Source organism: Alligator mississippiensis, chromosome 1 (genome assembly GCF_030867095.1).
Source record: "Alligator mississippiensis isolate rAllMis1 chromosome 1, rAllMis1, whole genome shotgun sequence".
NCBI lineage: Eukaryota > Metazoa > Chordata > Crocodylia > Alligatoridae > Alligator > Alligator mississippiensis.
Genome location: NC_081824.1, coordinates 187,856,506 through 187,876,894, shown reverse-complemented (window position 1 = coordinate 187,876,894; position 20,389 = coordinate 187,856,506). Strand labels below are relative to the sequence as shown.

Here is a 20,389-nt window from a genome sequence, read left to right as displayed (position 1 = left end):
TGATTTAGCAAGGCTTTCAACATCGTTTCCCATGACATCCTCATTAGTTAACAAATGAAACACTATTTGGATGAAAGTACTGTAAGATGGATACATAACTGGTTGGATCATTGTGTTCAAAGAATAATCATCAATGGGAAGAAGTATTAGGAATGACCTCGATTAAACTGTAAAAACAGCCCAAAATTAATCAAACACAAGTCACTACGAACAAGTGCAAAGTCCTGTATTTAGGATATGCACAAATGCAAATTTGGGAGTGACTGGCTAGGCTGCAGTACTGCAGAAAAGGAACTGGAGTTATAATGGACTGCAAACTAAAAAATAGTCCATGATGTGTTCATCTTGCAAACAAATAAAAAAGCCAGTAGCATATTAGTTTCTATAAAAAAGTGCCACTTGTAAGTAAAGGGAAGTGATTTTTTCTACTTTAGTCAGCAGTGATGAGGCCTCCCTTGGAGTATTATATCCACTTTTGAGCAACATACTTCAAGAAAGATGTGGAGAAATTGGAAATAGTCCAGAAGAAAGCAACAAAAATTATTTGAGGTCTAGGAAACATGATTTATGAGAGAAGACTGAAAGAACTGGGATTATTTAGTCTAGAGAAGACTGAGGGGGGATTTGGTAACAGTCTTCAAATATATGAAGGGTGGTTATAAAGATGGTGATAATCTATTTCTGTGACTACATGGGCCTAGATGAGAGTTAAGTTTAAACTATAACAAAGGAAATTTAAGCTGGATATTAGGAAGAACTTTCTCATTATGAGGGCAGTAAAACATTGGAACAGATTGTCTAAAGCAGCTGTAAAATATCCATCAGTGGAATTTTTAAAGAGCAGTTTAAACAAACACTTGTTTGGCATGATTTGAACAGGAACGATCCCACTTGAGGAGGGGATTGGTCCAGATGACCTCCTGATGTCCCTTCTAGCTCTATTTTTTTTCATGGTTTTTATGATTTTTTTTATAGTACATTAGTATAAATGCTGTAGCACACATCTGCAAAAAATAACCTCTAAATAATAACAGAGAGCACATACCTGTTACATAAGGGCTAAGAACCGGATGAGGCCATCAATCTTTTTCTAATAACTATCCAGGTGGCCAGTTAATAAAGTGATAATTAGTGAAATTCCACTAAATTAGCAAAGGATACAGCCAAATATAAACTTACCCAAGTGTGCTGGTTCTTATTTTGTTTGTTTTATTTCCTGGTAGCTAGGACAGTGATTCAAACCAATACAGAAAAACCTGGTACAATTACAGTAGATTAGATCTGATGTCCTGAAGATGTCCTATACTTCAACAGGAATACAGGCGGAAACAAATGTCAGACTGGATCAGGCTAGTATCCTGGAGGCAATAGCAGCCAGTAGCAATCGCTCAGGAGATACCACAAGCAATTCACTGCTGCAGTTATTGAATGACATCTACAGGTAAAGTCCCACCCCCCACCAATTATGATGGGCTTATGATCTATGAAGGTTTATATTCCCTCCAAGTCTCTTAGGGTGAAATCCTAGCCTAAGAGGTAAACTAATATTGGCTTTAAGGGTGGGAAGAGGGGGAGGAAGAGACCCAGAGGAGGGGGGTGTGGTGGTTTTTTCGGGTTTTTTCTTTGTTTGTTGGGGTTTTTTTAATAATTCTTATTGTAAATTTGGATGAAATTCTAGCTATTCAGAAATCAGCAAAAGTTTTGTCATTGCCTTCTATGGAGCCAGGATGTGACCCTTTATGCCTGTTATCTTCCTTTATAGAATCTGTACAACATTCTTCATGCAGAAGTGTGTATGAAATAGGTGGCTGGGCATAAAGAAGAGCTGAACCTACAAATTCTATAAATTATGTGATTCCCTTGATTGTCTAGGTTTTATGCTGTTTTATATCAGCTGAAGTTCCACCCCATTAATTTTATTAGAATAAATGGAAGTGTTATTATAAATAATAAATGGTAATCTCTTAATAGACTACATTTAAAAGAAAAAAAAGCTATTTATTTAAAACCTAGATTTGTAACTTGGATTGTTTTCATAGTACTAAAATAGTTTAGGCACCACCATAGGCTAATCAGATTAACATCTTCTGGAAGATTACCATTTGGATGATGATGGGTGATTTAGCATAGATGACAAACAATCCTTGTGATATTTCTCTCTCAAAAATAAGATATGGGACTTCTAATTATAGGCCCAACTTGCACGGTACTAAAAGGTGCTGAAAACTAGAAGCTGACGCACTGAATTTTCCTTCCAAAAAAACCCCAAAACTTTATTTTTTCCCTGTAATTGTATTGGGTGTTAGTTGAAATCAATCATTTTTTCCATTTCCTGGTAACCAAATAGGGTTTTCAATTAAAATGCAAACCATTTTCAGCAAAGCCAGCCTTTAAAAATGAAAAATTGGTCAAAAAAGCAATTGTATGTTTTTAAATGTTTTGATAAAAAATATAATTAGTTTTCTTGAAAACCTCAAAAGAGGTACTGAATATCCTCACGTGCCTGTTAACATGACAATCTTCTGATAAGTGCAATCTTTCAGGTCCAATACTGTGCACATTAAGGTCATGCCCTCCCCCCGGGCTTTCCCACATACCTAGATCTCTCAGGAATAGTTTTTGGCTTGAGAACAAATGGCTGCCTTCACCTTGGATGTTCAGTTAGCCAAGTTTCTTAGCAGGAAACTTCCCAGCGTTAAATATACGCATCTGAAGTTGGTGTGTGTGTTTGTTTGTTTGTTTTTCTTGCAAAGACAGTGTATATAGTTAGCTAATGCAAGACACTAATAATACATGCAGCGGACCAGAATAATTTTAAAATAAGTACAGCAGCATGACAAGGGCTAGAGAAGTCAGTGCGTGAGTATTGTGGATGGACAGGCAGGGGCATTACCGATCAGCAAAATCTTGGATTAATAAGACTGAGATCACACAGTAGAATGAAGAAGCCCTACTGATCTTTGCTGTAAAAGCGCAAGAAGTGAAAAAAGATACTTTAATTCGAATCCCCTCTACTATCTATCATAAGGTAGAAGCAACTCTCTGCTGGAGGTCCCTCAGCTGCAGTCAATCAAAGACTAACCTAAAAGACCTTTGACAGTTTAAAAAGATAGGCAGCAGTAGTGAACTGTAAAGGGCTTATTAAAGTTAGGCCTGTCAAGGACTACATGAGCTGGGTTCTACTAGATTTTAGCACTAATCTAGCTTCACATCACTGGCGCATTAGGTCCTATATTCCCCCCTTTATATAATCTTATTACCTCACCTTACATATTGATTTTGTGTTTTCACACTCCTGGCTTCTTTTGATACCTAGATTGCGGCTGGCATCAAGGACTTGCTCTAGCTGCTCAGATCATCAAGCTTGTATCTCTTCTGATCATCACCAAGACGAATGGGTGAGGCACAGCTCCACCCTTAGACTGTCCCCTCAGAAACCACTGTTAGCAACACGCTGGCTGCTTTCCTTACCCCAGGGGTCTCTTATAGAGTTCAGATGTTATCTGTCACTTGCACTGCACCTTCCCGTATCAGCATGTCCATGATTTGCTCCAAAATTCAGGTCTGGGCTGAGCCCAGATCTGGCATTTTGGTTGGTTCCCAAGGACCACAAGGGAATCTGACCCTGAATCCAAATGCATCTGGACCTACTTTTCCATGGGCTTGGTCTAATCTTCAGAAATGCTTTCATCATGGAAGCCTATACCTCCTGGAAACAGAGGCCCCTATTAAGCAAACCCTCTCCCCTCCCTCTTTCTTTGGGTTCAGTGCATTACCTACTGCTTTGAAGTCTAGCACAGGCACGCCAGGTGGAAATGGATGTTGCCTGGCCCCTCACCTGTCCCACCATAGTGTTTTTTCTATGGCAGCCCAAACGCTGAGCAAATAGATGCTGATCCCTTTTGTCATGTTGCATGAAAGGACAATCAGTGGCAAGACAAACGGGTGGTGTTGCTTTCTGGGGAGGAATGTACCTCCATGGTGCTTTCCCTGCTCCCTCAGGCCCATGTCCAGGGTCTGGCTGGGCAGGGAGGAGTCTTGCCCCAGAAGTGGCTCCACCCCTACTGTGGGGAAATGGGTCTGGTTGGGGGGGGGGAAGCCTAGGGTCTGACTAGGGCCAGATTACCCTTTAGTGGGTCCTAGGCAGGTCCAGGCCCCCATCCTCACTTCAGTGTGGCTGCCCATGGAAAGCAGGGTCAGAGCCAGGGCTAGGAAGTGAGGCTGGCTGAGGGCAGGGCAAGGGAAGGGAGCTGGGTGGGACCATTTGTGCCCTGCCATGGAGGGTAGGCCCCAGGGTCCCCCACGCCTCAGGGCCCTAGCCACCTGCCTAGGTGTTAATCCAGCCCTGGGTCTGCCTGAGCAGGGAAAGAGGGGAGATGCCATCGTCCCTTGTCCCCTCACGTCAAGGGCAAAACAAGGGGTGACCTGTGCATTTTGGAGGTGGCAGCGCAGCTGCTCTGCTGCAGTGGGAGGCCGTGTAGCCGTTGAGCGAGGGGCAGCAAGCTGGCAGGCCAGGAGGAGGTTTGTCCCGTGAGCCCCGGGGCTGGCCCCGTGCTGCCCCTTCCCTCCGCACCCAGCGGGGTAGCGGGACTCGGGGGCAGAGACCCGGCGCCTGCTCCCTCCCCACGACACGGGCGGGACGGGCCTCTTACCCCGCGGGGCTGCTCCGCTCCGCTCCGGGCGCTGCCGCAGCTCGGCCCCGGCCGCCGCGCCGGCTCCGCCCTGGCAACTAGGGCAGCGACCAAACCTGGGCACCGCCGCGCCGCGGGGACGGGACGGGACGGGACGGGACGGGACTTCCCCCGCGGGCGGGAAGCTGGGCCCTGCCCCGCCGCTGCGCGCACCCCTCCGGCCCGGCCTAGGACCGCCTCTCCTCGCCCACGGCTTGGGAGGGAGGTTTAAAAGCTTTCTCTACACCCCTCCACCCCCAAATATATACACATCTTATGCACGCATACATCTATCCATATACACGCACATACACCTTTGTACACACCTAATCTATATGTATACACGCACATCCCTCTGTCTCTATACACACACACACCTCTCTATATATACATACACATCCTATCTACACTCACCTCTCATATATATAGATAGATACACACCCCTCTATATATATAGATAGATACACACACCTCATATATATATATATATATATATATATATATATATATATATATATATATATAGACACCCCTCCTCTCTCTCTCTATATATATATATAGACACACACCCCTCTCTCCTATACACACACACACACACATCTCTATATATATGCACACAAATATACACACCTATATCTATGTACACACACCCCTCTATCTACATACATACTCCTCTATATATACACACACACAAATATACACACTATATAAGAGCTCATGCCACACAAGCTACACAGCGTGTGTACACACACAAATACTCTCTCTCTCTCTCTCTTATTGCTTGTTCCTTTTTATTTTTAGGGCCAAGGCTCCAACTGCTGAAGCGAAGGTTAGACAAATCGGCATGGGTGTGGCCGGCTTGCAAGGAATCAATCTGCCTTTCAAGAGCCCTTCCACTTAGAGGACGACTCCCAGGGGCTTTCAGAAAATGGAATTAGTAGTAAAAGGGAAAAAAAAAAAAAAAGGCTGAGCCACAAAAAGTAGCGGTTCAGCAATGAAAAATGTAGGGTTTTAGAGGGGCTTTCAAGCTGCTAGCAGACATTGTGTTCCTGACACTTGCATGTAAATGTTTCAGGCAATTTTAGACCAAAGGAGAAAAATACAAAAAAACAAGCCTAAGTGATAATGATTCAATACAGGAGGAGAAGAAAAGTAACCTGCAGCCACACATTTAGAAGCCGCACAATCCCAGATATAGACCTTTCCTAGCTGGCTACTTTTAAAAATAGGATCAAGGTTATTTGAAAACACCATTTCTCCAAATAAAATGCACCCCTCAAAGTGAGCTGTTGAGGGCGGGCTGGGAGAGGGAAGGAGATGGTTACAGCGCAGCAAAACGAGGAAGAACAGCAGAAAAACATAGCAGTCTCTGTTCTCACAATAATGCATTGTTGATGGTGACTTGACCATCAAAAAGTAGAGTTAATGCTAATCAGCTGTTTAACTATCAATATCTGGTCTTCACAATTAGTTTAGAAACAGGCTTTGTAGGAGCTCATTAGTGCTAATCATTGCAAGAACCTGACCTGGCTCCACAGGGTATATTCTCCCTTTGCTCAGTACATTACATTCCCATTAATGTTAATGGGAGTGGTACACATGTAATGAACCAGCATGAAGATGAAGCCCCAAGGCGTATTCCATCATTAGAGTCCAGCATGTGCATCCCAGAAAAGTGCTTAAAGTGTAAGTCAGGCTTCTTGAGATTTGAAATTTTCTGCTGACAACCTGTTGGATTCTGTGATGTCCTAAAAAATACACCTGTCCACATCCCTGTGTCTCCTGCCCTCCGGATCATGCAGTTTCAACAGAGAGTAAATACCAGTAAATTCCTGGAATAAATTTGCAAGTGCACAATCCACAGAGGGAGGAGTGATTACAAAAAACAAAGTTTTTTGCAAAGCTGCTCAGGTGCCATATTCAGGTGAAGTGGGCAGTGACTGTATGACAGCTCCTTCTCTGAGTTAAACTCCAGACCTTCAGATCTAAATCATATATCTCCACCATGTGACCTAAAGGAGTAGCTTTATTTGTTGGTAGTAACAGGTGGTTGCTGGCTGTGATCTAACTGTAACAGAAGAATGCTATCCTGTTCAGTAGTGAATTTACCTCTGGTATTGAGCAGGTTCTAGGGAGGGGTTGTTGGTATAACTCAGGGGTGGGCAAAATGTGGATACAGCCCACCAAGCCATTCTATCCAGCCAGTGGGGCCCCTAAAAAAATTTAGAAAATTAATATTTATCTGCCCCTGGCTGCCTGTCATGTGGCCCTCGATGGCTTGCCAAACCTCAGTAAGCAGCCCTCCGCCTAAATTAATTGCCCACCCCTGGTATAACTTGTTTTCCAGTGAATGCAGAAGTTGTAGAGCACAAGTAACTGCAGAGAAGAGTATTCTGTGGTGAGTTTCAGTAGAAAGTTACAATGCTGTTCCAGGTCACCATAGCAGAACTTTCCCTCGCTCCCATTTCAGGACTCATCCAAAATGCATGTTACTGTAAGTGATAAATCAAGGATCACTTAGTGTATGCTGAAATTACAAAGCAGTATCGTGTAGCAATACATGATCTAGCTCATGGTATGGAACCAGTATTAGATGTATTATTAGTATGGTGCTCTGCCCAGGTTAACTACCCCTGTTCCTCAGTGGCAGTAATTAGCTCATGTGAACCACCACAGCAGTGTGGCTATACTTTGATACCTCTTTATGCTACTGCTTTATGCCATAAAGAAGGCAGAAAGTAAGGCAGAGTGGCGTCTTCAAGATGAACTGGTTCAGAGAGGTACAAGCTTTTGTAGGCAACAGCTCATGCCTCTCTAAAGCAGTTGGTCTCTAAGGTCTCCTATACACGTGCACAGAGCCTGCTCCAATGCACTGGAAATCCAGCGTGTCGGAGCAGACTCAGTTAACTGAATCTGCTGGATTACAGAAATTGATATGCTCTGGCAGCCTTCCACGTCACGTGTTAGTGTTGCTGTGTGTCTCCGCACTTAGAAAATGGCGGCGATATGCTTTGAAATAAAATACATTTGATGAGCTTTAGTTCAAAGCATCCCACTGCCATTTTTTCAGCGCAGTGATGCCGATACACATGACACTCAGGTGCCTTTAATTAGTGCAGCATGCTAATTAAAGCTCCCGGTGCCGTGTCCCACAGCATGTGTAAAAATACCCTAAAGAACCATCCTGCCCTACCTTCAGCCTAATTTCAGATTAACACAGCTAACCAGTTCTCTCCATTTGCCATAAAGATATACCTTTTGCTACTTAAGTTTTGCAGTAAATATTCCCTACTTTTTCCAAAAGTAACTTCTGATGATCTTGATGTAGTTTGATGTTCTGATGTTTCTTGATGTTGTTTGAAAACACAATTCTCTAAGCAACGCTAAGTACTGGTGTTTGGCAACAGGGCTCTACACTTCTGTGATAACTGGGTGAAGTTTTATCTCAGGGCCTAATGTAAAAGAGCTATGGGAAACACCTACTTTTCTTCTCCTATGATCAAGAGGATGGGCCCAGTATGATATTTAATAGAAGAGTTGACCCCAGTTCCTGTGATCATTACAAAAATTTCTCAGCTCGCTGTTACATGTTTGCACAATGTGTATTATCTCCCTTTCTGGTGGCTGGCCAGCACAGAAAAATCATAAAACCATACTCTACTATTTTTCCATGTTAAAGGAGCTAGTCTTTCATTGAAGCAGAAAAGGTCTGTGATAAGAAGCTGTAGAGTGTGCGCGCCGGGTCTGACCCTGGGTTGCTTACATCACTCTGCACGCAGGCTGTGGCCAGTAGCCCGGGCAGGCCGGATCGGAGAGGGCGGGCGCCGAGCTAGAATTAGGCACAGACACGTAACGGTTGATTTTAAGATTATTTTACTTACACTGAGATGGTCGTGGTGTAGGCTGAGAACTTGCTTGAGTTGCAGTTACAACAAAAAACACGAACACACGTGGAGGTTGCAAGGCTCCACGCAGACAGAACATGACAAACTCCGGATGTCCAGGACAAGCGCGCATTAAACTCGTCGTTACGTCTTATAGTAGGCTCCGTTCGAAGACGGGAAGAGGTGGGCGGTGGATCAGGCCGCCAAACTCCTCTGAGCGACACACAGGGTTTCTGTTACCCTGCCATGCACACCCAGAGTCCCCACAAAATAGATGCAGAGTCCTCTTCAGCTTGGGCAGAAACTGCTCAAGCCTCTTATACGGCTAGCAGGCCAATCGCTAGCCACCACGTGTGAATAATTTAGAACTAGCCAATTGCAGGGCACAAATTTGCATACGACGAGCGGGAAACCTTTGCACCGTGCATTTCTGTGCTGCAAAGGAAATGCACCCTGCAAAGATCACTGCAAAGTGGCGGGAAAACTTCCCTGCACGCGGGTTCTCTGCGCAGCAGAACTCCTCCGTGCAACGAAGCTGTATACCCACGGGGATAATTCTTAGTGCCGAAGCACACACACAAAAAAATCAGACCTTTGGGTCATGACATAGAGGTCTATGATAAGGTTTTATGTTCAAATCCTACTGATGAGCTACCCTTGAAGTTGTTTTAGCTACCCACAGCCAGAAATTATAATTACTGACTTTGGGTTTTGGAATAATCCAGGAAGTATTGCTTGCTACAAACTTTGGGAGGTAGTGTTACCTAATGGAGAGAGCACTGGGATTCAGGAGACACACAGGTCAACTCTGACACTGGTCTGCTAGGTGACCTTGGGCAAGTTGCTTTACCCCTCTCTGCTTCATTTTTCTCATCCATGCAATGGACATAACGATCCTTACCTCCTCTATAAAATACAAATAAAAAGTTATGTAGGAACTAGATATATGACTACCCAATATCATGCAGTGGCAGGCACAGACACCTGAGCTGATTCTAAAGGCTCAGTCAGGCACAGTGCCATAGTAATAACCACTGAGACTAACAGGATGGGAAGGACAAACCTCTCCCTTGCAATGAAACATGTGGCCAGCCCCAGGTGTTTTCAATATTATACTAAGTAACTATGCTAGAGCATTCAACTAACTGGGTGTGGGAAGAATTGAACTGTTTGAGTCTTTTTTGTTTGGGCTCTGTCTAGATCAGTGCTGCTCAACCTTTTTTCCTGGTGGGCCAGATGGGCAGTGCCTCGTCTGCCTGCAGATGGGAGCTTACTGGTGGTTCCAATATGGCTGGTGCAGCAGGGGCCCATCCAATTGCATAGAGCAGAGTGGAGGGACAACCAAGCCCCAACAGGGGGTAAAGGGTTTTGCCATGCCCTCAACCCAGCTTTTGTCACCATTCCTGACTCCAGTGCAGATATGCTCCTAATTTAAGCCATCTTCAGTCAGTACTGAGTACTACAAAAAAAATGATGATTGAGAAATGACACATACAAGAGTCAAATAGCTGTAGAAAGAGCACCTAGTGGTTTAACTGGAACACAGACATCCTTAAACTAAGCCTAGAAGACTTCTGAAAGCAGAGAACACAAGTGAAAAGAGTACTTTTGAATGGAAGAAGAATGCAAAAAAAAGTTAGTTTGAGTGATGTTGGAGATGTGGAAATTGTTCTCAGACCTGAGATACATTCATTCATAGGAGACTTGACTGCTTTATAACAGTAGATTTAATAGAATCATCCTCCTTAGAGAAGATGCATGAACAGTGCTAATGGTAATTTTGGGTGGTTCCTGGAGCTCTTAACCCTTAGACTGCCCACACATGAAGACTGAAACTGGTTTTAAGCACTCATTAGGCGGCCACTCCAGGGCAGGATTATTCTGATCCATGCTACACCTTAGTATAAACGCCTCGCCTGGCTCCTGCTATTGTTGGCCCAGATCAGGCCCCACTGCCCCCAGCACCCTGGGTTCCTGCTTGGTGTTACATTGCCAGAAGAGTGCTTGGGAAGGGAGGTTAACTCTTCCCTTCCTGCTTCACTGGGACAAACAGCATAGGTAGCCACAGGTAAGTAATGCCCCAGGAGTGGGAGGGAAGCAGGAGGGGAGCTAGGGGAACCTCAGAGGTCGGGAAAAGCCTGAAATTAGAGGGGGGATTCTTACCTTTCAGTCTTCCAGGTCCCTGCTGGCCTGAAAATGTGACTTTCAAACTCACCTAGCACCCATCAACACTTGTGCAGGTCACAGTGTAATGGGCTTAGTAAAGCAGCTCTGTTTCATGTCACTAGAGGTTGTCTGGCAAGATTAGAAAATTAGTTGAATCTTTCTAAGTGTATGTATTTAAAATGAAATATTAGCTGGAAAAATTGAATGAGGGACTATATTTGCTATTTACTTCGATAGAAACAGAAATCTCTATCTTTAAACAGAGAATTTAATTTGTTTGTAGAACTGAGCATAAGGTTTGTCATTGGCATAGCAGAATATGCGAGGACATATATATGCTCATTCACTAGGTAACCCCACAAAAGAAGAAAGATAAAAATAACCAAATATACATATATCCCAGCAGAATTTATATTGGGGAGGAAAAGATTTAAACTCCAGCCTTGGAAAAATTCTGTGTTGAATATTTTCTAGGGACTTTAAGGTGAAATATTCTTATCTTTCTGAATATCGTCACAGTTAAAGAGTCCTGTAGGGCCAGTTGTACCTTCAATTTCACCTGGCCAGTTGATTTGCAAGCACATAGTTTATTATCCTTGTAAGTATCCCATAGTAAATAGATAGACAAGGAATGCTGTAGTTCACTCTCTCTCAGTTGTGGTGGTGCTACAAGAATAACAAGTAATGGAAAAAAAAGATTATTTTTGTTACTGAAGTCAGCAGATGCAGTTCTGAATTCACACAGGGAACAGATGTGATAAGTAAGAGGATACCATTTATACGCAATCACTTTTCAGAGTAGAAGTGGGCTCTAAAACAAAGTGTAAGCCCTAATTCTGCAATCAGGAAAAGGTTGTTCTTAAACGCACTGACTCTTTCAAAGGTGTGGGGGGGGTTTTGTAGTCCTTTGAAGTCCTTCCTTTTCTCTTCTCAATCTGCTGAAAAACAGGAAAAACAACATTAACGCCTGATCTGGTAAAATAATACTACTCTGAAGAGCTGCTTTACAAATGCTTCTCTTGACACCCAAGCTTTCAGTCAGAGAAGATCTCTGGTCAACCACCCTTATGAACAGGTAAGCACTGAGTCCTTTATTCCCTTTTAATCTAGTGGATGGGTTTTAGCCTTGGGCTTAACTAGCATATTCTCCTTTTCCCTTTCCCTGTATCTGAAACATAGAGAAAGGACTTAAGCTTTGCTGAGAGGGCAAATTTATTAAGCTAGTATTCAGGAGATTGAATGGCAAACATGGCCAGCACTCAGAACTGGAAGGGAGCTAATAGATTTAGCTTTCTCTACTTGTGCTAGCCAACATATCACAACCTTGCCCATGGCCCACTTTTATTCAAGAAAGAGCTCTTATAATATCACGTAGAACTATGACAAAATGTCAGTGTGAACAGCAAGTTGGCTTCAAACATGAAACTTCTCTGAAGTGTTCAAAATGTTAGATTTCTTTATTTGAAGGCGGGGGGAGGTGGGGATTCTCAAAATGGTTTAAATGCAGCTGTAATTAGCCTTTTGTATTGAGAAGAGCTCAGTATTAACTGGCTTGTCTTCCTTTTGAAGCCTAAGAAGAAATAAAAAAGCTTTGAACTTTAAACTTGATTGTACTTGCATTTCATCTGTGTGTTGCTGTTTTGCTGTTCATACTAGAACAGTTGAATTGGATCAAAGAAAGAAAGAAACCCCACAAAGAAATAAGAATATATTAGGTTGGTCCTTCAATCCTTATTCAGTGTGTGCGTCTACATGTGTGTTAAAGTGCCTTTTCTAATGTGCATTAAATTTAGTAGCTCCAATGTGAGGTACTAAAAAAATGCGCATTAGGCTGCCTTAATGGGCAGTAATGAATGCCCATGGTTTTAAGTGATGGTTAATATGCAATAGCTTATTTTACTGCACATTGTTGTGTGGGGTTTTTTTTACACAACACTTAAATGTACAGTAAAATATGCTACTGCACATTAAAGCGCATGTGTAGACACACCCAATGAGTAGTCCAGTTGACTTTACTGGGGATACTCACATTATGGTTGCAAGACTGGATGCTTAATCAGTTGTTCAAACATTTAAATCTTTAAATTTTTTCTAAAATACAAAGACAATCTAGGGAAAAAAATCAAGTGTTGCACTTTTCAAGAGGCACAGCAACTAAACAAACATAGTTGAGGAATCTAGCAGCAGCAGGAGACCTGCTAATGCAAATACTTAGTAGAATGACTCATTAAAAACAAACCAAAAGAAAAACATTTATCAGTTTGCTTCCCCCCTCCCAATATCTTAAGAACACAAGGAGAGCAACATTAAGGAATGTCTTCAAGCAAAACAGAAGCAAAAGCTTTGAACACGGTTCATATACGTGCTTAATTTTTGTGTTTGTTTCCCTGTACTTATGGAGAGAGAGAGCCATAAGTAGGACAATGAGTCTTGCACACAAAACAAGCTCTCAGAAATTCTCTTTTTTTACTAAACTAAGAGGTTTTACTAACCTATAAGAGGTAAAAGCAGCTGAGTGCTGCTCATCATCAACATGGTAAGCAAAGCCTAATGCACCCATGGTAGATAGCATGGAAATGAAATTTTCATTGAGAATAAATACTGCTTCATTGTAAAACCTGCTTAGAAGTTTGTAAGATCTAATTCTTAGCACTGCTGAAAACTTAACAGAACTCCTGCAGCATTTAATGGGGGCCATGAGGGCCCAGTATCCTTTGAAACTGGAGATTTAATATATTGAACAAGGATCAACAGTGGTTTCTTTCTAGACAGGAATCCCTGATATTTCTGTATCTCATGTTCTCTTCTCCCTCTGTATGTTTTCAGTAGGTATTATCATAATCAAAATAAATATTTATAGTCCTTTCTTTTATTGAATGTCTAGCAGGAATGCCTGTCCATTTGTTTTTCATCTAATATATAAATAACATGATTCGATTCTTGGAATCTTTTTCATATCTAGCGATAGTAAATTGAGAGCAAAATGTTTCCAAAATACATGTTTCCAGCAACTGGGAGGAAGCTTATCTTGTTAATATCTTTATCATTAATTTGCAATAATAAACCAGAAATTCAAACCAGCAGGAAGGATAAAAATATAGACACAAGCCTTAAATAGCTTGTTGACAGATAACATTAGGAATAAATTTAACATCAGGCTTGGCTACAGTGACCACCTGCTACTCTGTTTCTCTGTGGTATTGTACTGTTTGTTCCTTATTGTGCCAGCTTGTGTTCTAAGGGCAAAACCCAGTCTGTCCTTTACGGGAAATAGTGTGGAACAACAAGGGAAAACAGGATTCAGGGAGCCTGTTCAAGAGATCTGTACTCAAAGCCCTGTTGGTGTTCTGTATTTTACTCACAGGGTTGGGCTGGTGAATTCTCTGGCTTCTTGTGTTAACCTTCACAGTTACACTTAGCTTATGGTAAAACTTCTGTATCCAGCCATTTGCCATCATTCCATGATGGAGAAGAAGCACTGGAGTACTGTAGGCTCTGCTGTAGCAGCTATGGCGCAGCTGCGATGCTAGCCTGCAACCTGGTAGAGTGGGTTATTTCTCCTCAGTTTGAGAATCCCCTTCACTAAGTTAAGCTGCAAGGATTTGATAAATGGAGAGAGGTAGGTAGCCATGTTAAGTCTCAAGTCAGACAGAAGGCAAGGAAGAGGTGTACCTTATAATCTAACAGAATTAGAAGTGCAAAATTCTCTGATTCAGTTATTCCATAAGGTGTGCTTCTGCGGTACCATCTGCCAGATGTGGTGAATGGTAAAGTAGGACTAACCCTTCCAGGCAAGAACCTTGTTACTTGGTGAGCCTGGCCTTCCTATCTTCAGTCTCCATGTACATCTACCCTGCTGAGTAAATAATGACTTGTACCATTACTTTGTGCTTTTGGCCTTTATAACAAATGAAAACACATTTTTTTTTTTTTGTTTTGTTTTGCAGGGAGGGAGGGTTTTACCTTTGAAAAGCCAAGCTCAGGACTAGTTTGGATCCAAGTCCCTCTTAACCAAGCCACCCAAGCACAGGGCAAAAAGGGAAAAGAATGCAGTCAAATAGTTGGCTGTGCTTTGGACTCAGCCGTAAATCTGTTCATCCTTGCCGAGAGCAGCAATAAATGTATTGATAGCTAAGCAGCATTACTAATCCTATAAAACTGGCAATTTTTGTTTTAATAACAAACAATGTCTTTTGAAAAGGATGATTTTTTTTTAATAATGTTCTGACTACATAAAGGTTACATATAGGACTACATATAGGTTACAGAAGTCATTGGGAGTGACATTCTTGGATATCTAAGGGCTATTGGTCTCTAATTACCACTGTCTTTATTTACAACTGCACATACCCTCATGTTCCTATATCTTGCTTTACTTTGGTTGCACCAATATGTTGTCTATAAAATTCCTAGCAGTTACCTTCCAAGTGCTGGGCATGAAGTTTGAGGCACTACCTCTTAGTAACAATGGGGGCAGAGTTATTATCCACAATGCACTTCTCATCTCTGCCTCCTCATTCATGCAGGGGAAACTTTGACTCATTCTTCTGGGAATGAGGATAGCCTTTTTTGCAGTATACACAAGCCTGGCTTGTGAGCTGCTGGATAGAGTAAGGAGGAAATAGGCACTTCCAAAATAACTCATTCACTAGCTACAAGCTAAGCTAAGACAGATGGAGCACAGGAAACAATTTTAGTCAATGCTTTTTTTTTTTTCTCCTGGAAACTTACTGCAGGAATACCTATTTGAAAAATGAAAGGCACAGCCATTGCTGTCTTGATTCTTTAATTACATTTTCCACTAAAGCTGTTTTTACTACCTTCCCAACCAGACCACAGCTCAATGTAATATATGTGATCTATGATACTGATTAATGTCAATCTATGGCAGTAGCTGCTGGTGAAGACTTTGGTATAAGGCGTAGGGTACCTGAAGGACACTGTAGTCATACAAGATCATGGCAGACCTTTTTCCAACAGGTGATCCAGAGGCAAACAACATAGCTTAAACAAGGTGGATCTGGCAGAAAAACAGTGTTGTTATTATTTGTAGGTCTGTCTCCACTGACAGGCCTTCTGTAGGGATTTTGATGTAGCATAAATCTGCTCTCTTACAACAGAAACCACTTTGTGTTCCCAAAGGCACAAATCCATGCTCAGGAGGAGGAACCTTCATCTTTGTGTATCACCTGGGGTGAATCTAGTCAAATAATTACAAGCTGAGAATCATTTGCATTCCTGCTTCTCTGGCTGAATAGCTCCTTTTAAAAAAAAATGACAACTGTGTGTGAGACAACTTCCTACTTGGCTTCATTGTATCACTGTGGATCTGAAAGCAAACCTGCTGTGGGCATCCTCCCTCACTGGCAGTCAAATTTACGGGGAAGCAGTACATTATTTATATACTTTGTTATAACAATGTACCATTATATATTAATGTCTATCATACAACATGTACTATAGCATATATACAATCATATACTGTGTAATTATTATTTTATTTGTGTGTGTGTGTGTGTGTGTACACACACATACACACAATCAGTATGTGTCAGAGGAGGGCCAGCATGCATCAGAGAGGGACTAGAGCCACCTGGTGGTGGTAAGGAGTAGGGGAGAGGGATTGAAGGGTTTACTAACTCTACAAAGTCATTCTCGCAACTTTTGCGTCATGAATTTGAGCAACAGTTGTGGTAACAAACACAGTGCTAAACACTACTGCCCCTATCTACATTCAGAGTTGGATTCTCATTGTGCCATAGTCCCTCTACCTCAACCTCTAAAGATAGAATTTTCTGGAAGTGGGTATAAATATTTAAAGTCCTTGTGTTCAACAGCATATGGCCATATTATAAATTATGTTATAGCCTAGTGTATCCAAGCCTTCAGACATCCACTCCCTCATCCTTCAGGGTGTATAGGCAATCCAGGCCAACCATCACCCATGTTTAGAAAATAAATGAGGCTAAGGCTATTTAAATTAGTATGTCAAAGGAAATGTGCACAGACATACTTAATTTTATAGCCCCTGGTGGCAATGAAAACTGGTTAGCCAAACTCCTAGCCTTGTTTCCCATATTATGAAATTCTCTGTCTGATTTCTTAACTGAGGATATATGTACATCTATTATTTATTTAATATATATTTAAGTATAAGGAAAAACTAATTTGGCTTTCTAATTCCACCTGCACAGATGTCTGCTCATGATCTTAGCTATTTTCTAGATGCCATTTTGTTAACGTCCATGCATTTATTTCACAAGAAATATTCTTTGTTGTAACATGGCTGAACAAAAACAGGCTTTACTTTCCTTCATTCAGAAAAGCGTAACTATAAGATGTGAGAAACTATAAAATTAATTTGGCACAGTACTAGGTTTCTTGATTATTAAAGTAGGGGAGGTAACTGAAATTCTAACTTAGCATACTTGTTAAAAGCATTATACCCACTCTTTGCATTCGGTTCATGCTCCAGTGCCACAAGCGAAAGAAGGATTTCCTATTAGAGGAATATGAGATTCTCAGATCTCTGCAGTTCTGACTTAAGGGAATGAATTGCATTGATGATGTGCATCATCACCACCCCCCCCCAAGATCAGAAGGATGGCAAACCATGAATGGCTTTGATATTTTTAAATGCTAAAAATAACAGTGTTGATAAAGCAAGAACTTCTGTAGAAATCTGAACCTACAGTATAACAGTTTTTTTTAGCAAATGTTCTAGTGTCAGGACAAAACTGAGCTATGTATAAAATAAGGAGGTGATTGTCAAAGGTGCTAAACTCAGCACTTGAGGGTTCAAGCTCTCGGTGCTCACATCTTTAGCTTGGAAGTTACTGAATGAAACATTTTAAAAGGAAGAGAGGTGACTACAGCAAGCTAAAATGTGCATGTATTTGTGTTAGTCAAGATTTCATACTCTGTAGAAAGAACTTATAATGCTGAAAATATCTTAATTTGCTGGCTTCGTGATCCATCTGTATTTTGATAAGTTTAACTAACTGCTGAAGTGATCTGAGCAGAGGACTGGGAGTCAAGATCTGCTTTTGAGTTCCCGTTTTGACATTTACATTACGACAGAGACAGTGTCAGATAAGTTAATACTTGAGTGCTAATATTTGAGTGAATGTAGAATCAGGCCACAGATTTCTATATTTTAAACAACAGGCCCTGATCAAACCAGCTACAATTTTGGTGACTTGAACAAGCTCCAGGATACCGTTTACAGAAAAGCTTGCGTGATCTAGGAACTGAAATTACCTTGGGGAAAATGGGAATTAGATTTTGGACAATGTTTTAAAAAATACTTAATTTAGGAGACTAAGTCCAAGCACTGAATTGTGTGTACCATTTCTTCCCCCTCTACTTTTGCATCACTTCATCCTTGTATACAAAGGAAATTGCTCTCTCATTTAAAGGCTCTTTAATATGAGTGTGTAATATCTCTAATCTAAAACCTGGAGGAAGTTTAGATTTAAGAGTGAAATGTGTGGTTTATGCCTGTTTTAATGATGGTATAATCTCAGATAGGCAAGGCTGAAACATGGGAAAGGGGTCAAGGGAAAGGAGCAAAGTTCATCCAATTTTAAAAGTGGGTTGCAAGATCATGATAACATTTATGGAACCCTTTCCTAATCCTTTCCCTTTCATCTGTACCCTTCCTTCAGTATAGCAAGTGTGGGAACAAGCCATTCTCCAGGCCTCTATTTCAGGTGTCTGACATGCACTTCATGTCAGGACCAGGAATCTGACTTCTGGCTACCTGGCTTCATAGTTCCCTCTTACTTTCTCCAGCAGAAGGAAACCCTCAACTTCGTGTCCCCCACCCCAGATGCTAGGCAAGCAAAGTGCAGAATGCTTCTCTGCATTGCATTGCAATACAAGGCAAGTGGACTGGAGAGCCTGTAATACTGCCCTCATCAAGCATTAGAGGACACGTAGTCTGTTCTCTTTGTCTTTCCAAAGACTAAGGCCTTCTATAGGCCACAGAAGTACTTGGGGTTCAGCATCTCTGGGACTGCTGGCCCTAGGATTTGGCCTGTACTGAGTATAAATTTTATTGTAAAATGAATCTGCTGCTAAACTGTATTTAAATCAACAAAAATATGAAGAAATTGCATATATTGCTTAACAACTAAACACACACAAACAGGGGCAGAATCCTATTTCACTTTACTTATGCAGTTCGGAAAATGCCACTGGTGTAACTGCCATTTTGGCACTTACGTGCCCACATGTTACTGAGCATGTGTAATAGGCCGCACTCAGGGTCCACACAGGCACATAAGTCCTAAAATTGGGGCATAGGGGGATTTTAGTTTAATAGTCAAGTAGTTAGGGTTCTCATCCAGGTTTTAGGTCTTCCTTACCCAGAGGGGTTTTGAACTTGCCTGTCTCTGATTTAACTACCAGGGCACAGGTTCAGTATTATCTAATTCCCTTTCCAGTCGTTCTCCTGAGGATGAGCTATTGCACATGGCATTTAATTTCATTGGATGAGATGGATGGTGAGCAATGTGGGTATTTGCCCCATTGGGAGCAAGGCTACAATCCAGGTTCCCCTCTCAGAGCAGCATCTATCTTGCTTAACCCTATACCTTCTCTTCCCTCCGAGAGAAAGAGACTTATCTCCCTCTCTTGGTTGTTCAGGGGCTAGCTGCATGTCTCTGTACCCAGACACAGGGCTGGGGAGAGCACTGGATAATTCCTAACTTGTGGCCTGGTATTTAGGAACTGCTCTGGGAAGTCAGAGTGGTGTAGGTTCAAACCTTGCTCTGGGGAGGGGAGGGTCTAGACTCCAGGTCTCCTGCTTCCTTGGGTAGCGCCCTAACCACTTGGCTATCAGGCTAAAAACATGGGAGAATCCTCCTTTTTCAAGGGTCCTCCTGGTTTATTTGGGGGTTTTGCTGGATACTATTTTGTGACTTGGCCAGCATATGAATATACAGACCTATGTATCTGCTTGGTCTCTGCATGGCCTACTGCATGTGTTGAGTAGCTGTGCGAATGCTTATGCATCCAGACTGAACATGGAGTAGGATTGCAAACTGTGCATACATGTCAAAGCGGCAGTTACGGAACTGGGTAAAAGCTATTTGGACCTATACAGTGAAATAGGATTCTACCCAAGATATATGGGTTCCTTTGAATTTCATTGTATTAGTTTTCCTTCTTCAGTACAAAGATACAATAACATCTCCAACTTAAATACATTACTGCAGGATGCTAATAAACCAAGGATATTGAATATGGTAGTCATCCTGACAAAATGGAGCAGCAGAACAAATAACAAAATACATACATCAGTTGATGTGATTTAATGTGATTATTGTGCCTTGAATTTCTAGAGAAAATAATTATCAGCATAATTTCCTTCTCAGAAATCCTAAGCAACAAGATAAAGGAATCACAAATAGATACCTTTGAATCATACCATCTGCAGTAAATTCTGCAACCATTTATTTTAAACAGTGTGTTCAGCATATACAGGCAGAATGTCCTCTCTCTTATGACCAGTGTACTCATGATAACGATAGGTAAGCATATACTGTATATAATATAGTTGTTCTATGGATATACTTCAATCATCTGACATTTTTTCATATGGCTTATTTTTATTTTATGGAGAAAATTCAGACTATTTAATGCAACCTTACAGTTTTACTTTAT

At 41.6% G+C, this 20,389-nt stretch overlaps 2 protein-coding genes across 2 annotated transcripts in view; one reads left to right on the top strand and one right to left on the bottom strand.

The window, feature by feature from the left end:
* The window catches only part of LOC102575735 (spermatogenesis-associated protein 7 homolog), an 83,946-nt gene extending 79,105 nt beyond the window's left edge, over positions 1–4,841 (bottom strand). Inside the window, exon 1 of the mRNA XM_014598018.3 lies at positions 4,653–4,841. The gene's annotated coding sequence lies outside the window, so the exon portion shown is untranslated. The remainder of the gene's footprint in view (positions 1–4,652) is intronic.
* Positions 4,842–9,035: 4,194 nt separating this feature from the next.
* KCNK2 (potassium two pore domain channel subfamily K member 2) overlaps positions 9,036–20,389 on the top strand; it is a 230,111-nt gene continuing 218,757 nt past the window's right edge. The window contains exons 1-2 of the mRNA XM_059717798.1: positions 9,036–10,622; positions 11,670–11,795. The gene's annotated coding sequence lies outside the window, so the exon portion shown is untranslated. The remainder of the gene's footprint in view (positions 10,623–11,669; positions 11,796–20,389) is intronic.